This window comes from Silene latifolia, chromosome 2, assembly GCF_048544455.1.
Source record: "Silene latifolia isolate original U9 population chromosome 2, ASM4854445v1, whole genome shotgun sequence".
Taxonomy (NCBI): Eukaryota; Viridiplantae; Streptophyta; class Magnoliopsida; order Caryophyllales; family Caryophyllaceae; genus Silene; species Silene latifolia.
Window position 1 is genome coordinate 110271219 of NC_133527.1, and position 10775 is coordinate 110281993.

Consider the following 10775-nt stretch of genomic DNA (forward strand, 5'->3'; position numbering starts at 1 on the left):
TTATGAATTATTCCTCTTTTGACAAAAAAAACACAAACTTAAAAACGTACGAAGTAGAATTTAGAAATCATACTATTTAATATTTACCCGAAGGTTCACTTTCGCTTCCTTTTATTACATGGCTTGATAATAGTTCATATAAAATGAAAAAGAAAAATATATGTTAGCGATGATTATACTCGTGAATACAAAAATACAAATTCAAATAGGTTGATCGGGAAAGTATAATAGTAAAATTACACCACAATATACGTTTAATAACAAATTAAAAGAAATATTATAAGACTTCTATTTTGAGATCAACAATCATCCATTACTTATCAGTTTCCACGTTACGTTTTTTTACCTTTAATTTTATCCCAGTTTCGTACCTTTTGTATTTCTTCCCTCTTCAGATTACCCACGTGATGGTTTGCCTTATCTGCATTCACATACGTTTCATGGTGCTTTAAAGTTATATAAAAAATACATTGACCAAAAAATAAAACATCAACCTGGCAAAAACTTGACAAACGAATCAAAACATTGTCACATGTAAGTCACTTAAATTAAACCAACTGGAAACATGAATTCAAATATAAAGCAAACGATTCATAAAACCAACAACATAACAAATTAAAATATACTTTATTGGACACAACAACAACAACAACAACAACAACAACAACAACAACAACAACAACAACAACAACAACAACAACAACAACAACAACAACAACAATAACAATACTCAATATACTCAATATACTCAATATAATCAAATAAATAAATTAAACCATAAAATACAATCCATAACTTAGAAACTCATGACAAATGGGCATATTTTAAATAAATAAAGTGAATAGAAACTATGAAAGGTATTGTAGGTTTTATAGTCATTACACAACCATAAATTCCCATATTTTTGTTTAATTTTTAATTTATTTTGTGGTATTATTAAATTAGATAATTGATTGCCGAGGACCTCAAGAGATGAATTAAATTAACAAAATATTAATGAAAATTATGGGTGTTGAGTAATATAAGCAGTTTTAATAAAATTATTAACATATTATATTACAAAAATTAATTAAATAGGAAAACTTTTAATCAATTGTGTGTGTTAAGTATTATAAAGAATTTTAATCAATTTATTACCATTTTTAATTAAAAAAAATAAATTAAATAGGAAAATCTTAATAATGGTGGGTGTTCAGTAATATGAAGAGAACTAATTAATTTATTAACAGGTTTTATTACAAAATATTTAAAAACAATGAATTAAATAGGAAAATGTTAATAATGGTGTGTGTTTAGTAATATGAAGAGGTTTAATTAATTTCTTAATATATTTTATTATAAAATTTTTAATTTTAATTATAAATTATAAAATTTATTAACATGTTTTATTACAAAAATTTCAATTAAAATGTCAATATTAATTATAAATTATGAAATTTGATGTAAATTTGTAAGGGTTATATAAATTTTGGAAGATAATATATTTAATATACAAAATTAATTTAAGAATAATGATAATATGCTTTAATATTATAGATATAAGTGAATTAAATTAATTTATAGATAAATAATTTAAATTAATCTCATGTAATAATAAATTGATAATCATGTGACAATAATTCGTCATGTCACATTAAAAATATGCAACATCACATTTAAATATGCCACGTCACATTAAATTTTAATCTAGGTGGCTTTTTGGATCCTACGTGGCTTTGTCTATGTGGCATTTGTTTGTCATTTTAGGGTAGCCTTTTAATTATATTTTATAAATTTGTATTTTCTCTAATTTACGATTATAACTTTAATGATACACGAGTGAAACTTTAATGGAATACGAGTGTTCATATATATATATATATATATATATATATATATATATATATATATATATATATATATATTATATTATATTATATAATTTTAATAAAAACAATTTGTTTGACTTTAATCCATCCACCGTTATAGACACCGCAAACCACAACCACCAACACGAGCACCACCACCCCACACGCCTTCAACGTCTGCACGACACCACCCCAGATCCGCCACCACCACAAATAAAGGAAAAATCAAAGGAAAAAAAAGTAAACCAAATCTGAAAAAAAATTAAAACAACCACCACCTAACTCACACCCACACCCACATCCACGGCCACCACCATTAACCACCGCCCACTACGACACCATTAAACCACAACCACCAAATCTGAAAAAAAAAAGAGACTACAAGGCGGCGGCCTGACCCACCACCCCCACGACATAACCACCAATAACAGCAGTGGAAAAAAGAAAGAAAACAAGAGGCTGCGCGACGCGGCTGAGGTGGACAGGAGGGAGGCGGCAAAGGGAGACCATGGCGGCGGTAGATCTGAGGGGAAAAAAGGACGAGATAGTTAAAGTGGCCGGTTCTTTTGTTGGTGGTTGTGGGTGACGGCTTTAGTAGATCAGGGGTGTGAGGGGAAGGGGCGACGTCGGCGTGGTATTGGCAGTGGAGGCAGCAGCTCAGATGAGGAGAGGGGGTGGCTCATGGGTCGGTGTCTGGCTGTTGTTGTCGGCGGAAATGGAGAACGGAGGTGTTATGGTGGTGGTAGGGTGGTTGGGTAGTGTTTAGGGTTGGTTGGTGAGTGAGGGATGAGAGAGGAGGAGAGAGAAAAAGGGAGGAAGGGAGAGAAGTGGGAGGCAGTGAAATGAATAGAAATTAGGTTTTGGTGTGTTTTATATAGCCTCTTTATTTTTATATTTAATCTTAGTCCTTGATCTTGTTACAATCTAAGGGATAAGAATAGGACTTATGGACTCATGTAAGGTAGGTGGACTCTCTTGATCCTAATATATATATATATATATATATATATATATATATATATATATATATATATATATATATATATATATATATATATATATATATATATACGAGTTGCGCTTACTTATAAAATAAATATACCTTGTAGTGGTTGCTACCTTTTCCTAAACAAATTTATACTTGATTCACCCAATTAAATCTTCAAGAACAAGATTTATTGAAAATAAATGGAAAAATAGTTTATAAAAGGGCGAGATTGCGGGAAAAGAGGCGATGGTTTATGATGTAAAATTTAAGTAAAATTTACCCGACAATGGCGGCGAGAGGGAGGGGTTGCGAGAAAGAGGGTTTGTGTTCAAGGGTTATTAGGAATAGTTGAGTTGAAAGGGTTTTAATAAGTATATATATATATATATATATATATATATATATTTATATATATATATATATATATATATATATATATATATATATATATATATATATATATATATATATATATATATATGAGGGTGAAATATTACAACGGTTCTTCTAATAACCGTTGTCGTTTGTCACACTTTTTACAAGGGTTCTTAAATAACCGTTGTCTTTTATCATTTACAAGAGTTTTTTTAATAATCGTTATCTTTTCTCACATGTTTTACAACGGTTCTTGCATAACCATTGTCTTATATCACACTTTTGACAACGGTTCATACATAATCGTTGTCTTTTGTTACACTTTTACAACGGTTCTTGCATAACCGTGGTCTTTTGTCACACTTTTAAAACCGGTTCTTGCATAACCGTTGGTTTTTGTCACACTTTTAACAACGGTTATGCCAACAACCTTTGTCTTTTGTCATTTACAACGGTTCTTTTAATAACCGTTGTCGTTTATCACACTTTTTACAACGGTTATTCTAACAACCGTTGTAAAAACGATGAATAAGTTTCGCGCCTAGGTTTCCGCCAAAGTTTGACAATAGTAGTCTTAATGTCGTTATTATATGCAATAAACCGTTGTGTTTTGTATGTTGTTAATGCTCATATTTGGCGTAGCGATAAAACATTTCACTAATCTATATATGTTACTATTTTTGTTTAACCAACTCAAAACTTTTGTGTAACAATGGAACCACTCATAGTGTTATTCATATGATGAATTGATCGATTCTAGACTCACGCATTAGTAGTATCACCTAATTTCATCTACTACAAAATTTCATATATACCGCCAGCATATATCCAAGTAATCTAACCATTACGAAATAGTAGATGCTACATACTCAAAATACAATATGTAACTAGTTATGTGGTATATTAATGTCATACACATTATTCATATAGTATATCTCAGATTTCATTATAAAAATTAACTGAAACCTAAAAAACGAGCTTAAAAGATAACTGAAAATTCGAAACCCATCAGTTAACCGATTAAATAAAAAGTGCTTTTTAAAATAACCGAAAGATAGTTTTTTTTGATAATATGGCATAAAAGGACATAGTAAGTACTTGTAATACTACGAATGTTTTGAGTTACTGTTGAGACATCTTGTGATGAGATTGGCGTGATTGTTAATCGTAAATGGATAATTGTGTAATCATAAGTTGGATGGCTCTTAGTTATGTGAATGTTTATAAGTATTGTGGTAGTAGTTATGGGCGAACTTCGGGACGAAGTTCATTTTAAGGGGGTAATACTGTAATACCCCATAGTTTAGTGAAGTTTATATAACTAATTTACGTAATTCGAATAATTGATTATGACGGTTATAATTAATAATTGTGAATAAGACGGAATGGTATAATAAAATAATAGAATAATAGAGTAATGAGTCGGAATGGTAATTGGGTAATAATAATACACGATAATTTATATGGTAATAGTGAATGATTATTATGTTATAATAATAATAGTAATACGATAATAATAATAACAATAGTAATAATAATGATAATAATAGTAATTGTATTTATAATAATAATATTTGTTATGAGACGGTAATTAAATAAATAAAATAATAAAAAAAGACGGGATTGGTGTTGGGTCATATGCTATAGGGCTTGGGTCGACTATATATGTTGCGTAAATTGGTTGATTAAATGTCGGGATCGGATAATTACTAATAATAATAATAAATAAATATATTTTATATTTCCTAATTGGTTCCTTATAACCTTAGCCTACCAATATAAATAGATGAAACCTTAAACAATGGTCCTTATTATTCATCAAATCTGAAAAATAATTTATAAAGAGAGAGGGAGAATAAGAAAGGGGATAGCAAGGAATTTATCGTCTTATATCGTCTCAAGGTAATATTCTCAGACCGTCTTATGTATATACTTTGCGATATTATAACTTGTAATCTAGACCACCTTAGATCAGGCCGTAAGTACCGTTGTGACCGTGGATGACTAAGGATCACCGTTGACTTGATTTGACCTCTGTTCACCGACGGGAATCAGATGTTTGAAGGGTATTTTCGAGGGTGGTTTAAAGGGGGTTGTAGTATGGGTTTACTCGGGTATAAATCCTTGTTTGTGACTGGTATTGAGTCAGACCTGGGTTGGTTGATCATGAGGGGAGGAGTCGACCACCGTGGTAGTGTCGTGGTGGTCTGATATGGTGGTTTACGTAGGTGGTGGCTGGTTTACCGTGAAACAGGGGAAAACCGGGGACGGGTTGCTACTATGGTTGTCGGGTGAGTATGGGTAAGCCTGACCATGACCATGGGGATGGTGTGACTAATGGGTCCACCGTGAGTCAGAGGAGGACCACGGTGGTGGCCACTGGTGGCGTGTGGAGTTGGGTATGTCATGTGTTTTTATTGTTGTTTGTTGTAGCGGGTTGAGGGGTTTGACGAGTCTGTCCGTACATGGCGGTTGCTAGAGCGAGGTCTGGTGGCTATGAGGTGGTGTTATGGTGGGTTGTGAGGAGTGATAGGTGGTGGTCGTGCGTGGTGGCTGAAACCGTGAGTTGTATAAGGTTGCGTGGGTTTCGAATGTTTTGTTTCCCGTGGAAGTAGCAGCTAGGGCATGAGATTGGAGCTGCGTATGGAGGTGTCGGTAGTGGTGGTTAGGGCAGGCTGGACCGTGGTTGTGGGTTGTTAATAAGTAGGTGTTGAGGAAGGGAGGTAATGGTGGCTGTGTGGCCATGGGATGGGGGATATTCGGGGGTTGAGTGAGCATGGGTAAACGGGGTGTGGGAGGAAGTGTTATCACAAAAATTATGTGGGAAATTATTTTGTTCCGGGATTTGTTAGTTGGGTCGAGTCGGGTTCTTATAAGACGGGTTTGCATATTAATTTATAACGGAAAATAATTAATGAAAATAAATTATAATTGAGTAAATTAATATAAGTAATTGGATAATTAATAATTTAAGTAATATAATTAAAGATGATTAAATCAATTATATTGGTTGTGAATAATTAGTAATTGTAAATAATTCTTTATGATTAGGTGACGGTATTGTTGAGAAGCTTATATTGGATTTCTACTAATTGGATTGCGTAATTGGAGTGCTTGCTTTCGAGGTAGGATAACTACTCAATTGAATGCTTTATTGAATATCGGTTAATTGTATGACATTTTGTGCTGGAGTATATGTTTGATGGATTTAAGCCTTAGGCTGGTTGGATTAGTTATGATGGAGAGTTACTGTTATTGAATTGGTAATTCAGTTTAATACTGGCAGACATCCCTTCGTGGTGATGTAGATTATTATTAAGGTTATATTGGTAGACGTCATGGCAAGAGCCTTCGGGTGACGTATTTCAGATTTATTCTGGCAGACGATTTTTAAATCGTGTTTACTCGAGGCAGGCCTCAGATTGGTCTGCAGGCCATCTGGTGGATATTAATCAACTATATGTTGAGGCAGACATTACCTTATGGTAATATAGTGTGTGGTTACTCACCTTCGGGTTGAGGCTGCCCCGGCCAGGGATTGGCGGGATGAATAGTGTTGCGAGTGGTGGACTCGGCTGAATGATTCTATTAAGTCATATCATACATATTCATATTGTTATCTTCTGTTGTTAGTTATTCCTACTCAACCTCGTGGTTGACAGTGTAGTCGTGAACACCTGTGGTGAACCGTTTTATGGGGAGCAGATTTGACAGGTACTATAGATTAGCTGACTCGGGAGCATTGGGATGAGAGCTCGACTTGGACCATAGTTGAAGTCTAGATCACATAGAACAATTATATCACTTTATTTATTTCTGCTGCGAGTTGTAATTATTTTATGTTAAGATTTAGTTGGTTACATTGTAATAAACATGTATTCACTAAAGTTTTAATTTAAAGTACTTTGGTTTGTTGTACTTTGTTATTTACTACCTCGGGGAACCGAGATGGTAACAGTCCTATTTATTTGGGAATGTCTAGCTAAAGGCTCCTAAATAAATGGAGGTGTTAGAAAGTGGTATTAGAGCAAAACGATCCCCAGGCTTAAACAAATGAAGCTAATGAACTTAAGATGTGTCTAATTAAAATGAACCCCGGGTAGAAACTGTGAGGTGCCCCTCTTAGTGCGATTAAGAAGGCACCCTTAATTCGTACCATGGCCCTCTCAGTTTTGAACTGGGAAACCTGAGAGAATACTTGAGAGTGTAGGGTAATTTAAAATGAATATTGTTTATTTTTCCTTGGAAGTTTTGTTGCCTTGTTTGGATGTTGTTTTGTTTATGACTACGATTACGGGGACGTAACTTTGCTTTTACAAGAGAAGGGATGTGATATGATTTCTCTTAAGTATTGTTATAGGCATGTTGATATGGAGAAAATATGTTGGCATGTATGTGGTAGGTGTATTTATGATTAATATGGGAAGTGTTACGAAAAATGCGTAGAATTGTGAAAAATGCGATTTTGGTTGATTTCTCGAAACCTTACTCTTGATTGTTTTGGCTGCCATTTACTGCCTGTTTATAATCCTTATCCGAAACTTTTATGTGTAATAGACTTGTGAGTTACCTTTCATATTCGACTGGTCTCATGTTCAAATAATATACGGTTTAGGAGGAATAAATATTTTAGTGCACAGTGGTCAGAATATTCCTGCACAGTTGTGTTTTCGTTCACTGTTTTTGTAAAATTTGCCATTTAAAAACCGCTTAATTATTTATTATAATTCCAACTCTACTGTTTAATAGACTCATGTAAGTTTTCAAATTGATAAGCCACGTCACAATTTAAATTTTTGACAATTAATAGTGATATTTCCAAATTGACCTAAGTTTCTGACAAGTTGCTGTAAAATTTCTGTTTCGACCAAACAATTTGTAAAATGCATTATAAATTGACCTTATGAGTTTTTGACTTGATTCCCTTTCTCATAGTTGCTAACTCTTTGTATTTTCTAAAAAGTATAAGCTCTCGAGGAATAATTAAGTTATTATTTATTTATGATTTTTAGAAGTTATAACATGTTTTCCTAGCCTTGAAAAGTATAAGTTTTTGTTTCTTATCTTTTGAACATTGATATTTTGATGTTGTGAATTTTGTGATGTAGAATAACATGTCTAGTGATATGCGGAATGTGTTGCCCTAAGCCTATATGTATAATTACATTAATTGCATCCATGTTTTAGTTATAATTCGTTAGTAAAAAATAAACGCGCAAGTAATAAAAAAAGGATTTATTAATTTGAAGATTGTTGTTATTTATTTATTCATTAATTGGTGTTGTGTTGGAAATAATAGTTGTTTTATGTTACGTTTCATGTTTTGCGACGTTACAACAATAATTTAGTTGTTCCTATTGTTTGTTATTCGAACTTCGAGGACGAAGTTTATTTTTAGGGGGAAGGAATGTAATACTACGAATGTTTTAAGTTACTGTTGAGACGTCTTGTGATGAGATTGGCGTGATTGTTAATCTTAAATGGATAATTGTGTAATCATAAGTTGGATGGTGCTTAGTTATGTGAATGTTTATAAGTATTGTGGTAGTAGTTATGGGCGAATTTCGGGACGAAGTTCATTTTAAGGGGGTAATACTGTAATACCCCATAGTTTAGTGAAGTTTATATAACTAATTTACGTAATTCGAATAATTGATTATGACGGTTATAATTAATAATTGTGAATAAGACATAATGATATAATAAAATAATAGAATAATAGAGTAATGGGTCGGAATGGTAATTGAGTAATAATAATACACGATAATTTATATGGTAATAGTGAATGATTATTATGTTATAATAATAATAATAGTAATACGATAATAATAATAACAATAGTAATAATAATGATAATAATAGTAATTGTATTTATAATAATAATATTTGTTATGAGACGGTAATTAAATAAATAAAATAATAAAAAAAGACGGGATTGGAGTTGGGTCATGTGCTATTGGGCTTGGGTCGACTATATATGTTGCGTAAATTGGTTGATTAAATGTCGCGATCGGATAATTACTAATAATAATAATACATAAATATATTTTATATTTCCTAATTGGTTCCTTATAACCTTAACCTACCAATATAAATAGATGAAACCTTAAACAATGGTCCTTATTATTCATCAAATCTGATAAATAATTTATAAAGAGAGAGGGAGAATAAGAAATGGGATAGCAAGGAATTTATCGTCTTTTATCGTCTCAAGGTAATATTCTCAGACCGTCTTATGTATATACTTTGCGATATTATAACTTGTAATCTAGACCACCTTAGATCAGGCCGTAAGTACCGTTGTGACCGTGGATGACCAAGGATCACCGTTGACTTGATTTGACCTCTGTTAACCGACGGGAATGGGGTGTTTGAAGGGTGTTTTCAAGGGTGGTTTAAAGGGGGTTGTAGTATGGGTTTACTCGGGTTTAAATCCTTGTTTGTGACTGGTATTGAGTCAGACCTGGTTTGGTTGGTCATGGGGGGAGGAGTCGACCACCGTGGTGGTGTCGTGGTGGTCCGATATGGTGGTTTACGTAGGTGGTGGCTGGTTTACCGTGAAACAGGGGAAAACCGGGGACAGGTTGCTACTATGGTTGTCGGGTGAGTATGGGTAAGCCTGACCATGGCCATGGGATGGTGTGACTAATGGGTCCACCGTGAGTCAGAGGAGGACCACGGTGGTGGCCACTGGTGGCGTGTAGAGTTGGGTATGTCATGTGTTTTTATTGTTGTTTGTTGTAGCGGGTTGAGGGGTTTGACGAGTCTGTCCGTACATGGCGGTTGCTAGAGCGAGGTCTGGTGGCTATGAGGTGGTGTTATGGTGGGTTGTGAGGAGTGATAGGTGGTGGTGGTCGTGCGTGGTGGCTGAAATCGTGAGTTGTATAAGGTTGCGTCGGTTTCGAATGTTTTGTTTGCCGTGGAAGTAGCAGCTAGGGCATGAGATTGGAGCTGCGTATGGAGGTGTCGGTAGTGGTGGTTAGGGCAGGCTGGACCATGGTTGTGGGTTGTTAAGTAGGTGGTGAGGAAGGGAGGTAATGGTGGTTGTGTGGCCGTGGGATGGGGGATATTCGGAGGTTGAGTGAGCATGGGTAAACGGGTTGTGGGAGCAAGTGTTATCACAAAAATTACGTGGGAAATTATTTTGTTGCGGGATTTGTTAGTTGGGTCGAGTCGGGTTCTTATAAGACGGGTTTTGCATATTAGTTTATAACGGAAAATAATTAATGAAAATAAATTATAATTGAGTAAATTAATATAAGTAATTGGATAATTAATAATTTAAGTAATATAATTAAAGATGATTAAATCAATTATATTGGTTGTGAATAATTAGTAATTGTAAATAATTCTTTATGATTAGGTGACGGTATTGTTGAGAAGCTTATATTGGATTTCTACTAATTGGATTGCGTAATTGGAGTGCTTGCTTTCGAGGTAGGATAACTACTCAGTTGAATGCTTTATTGAATATCGGTTAATTGTATGACATTTTGTGCTGGAGTATATGTTGGATGGATTTAAGCCTTTGGCTGGTTGGATTAGTTATGATGGACAGTTACTGT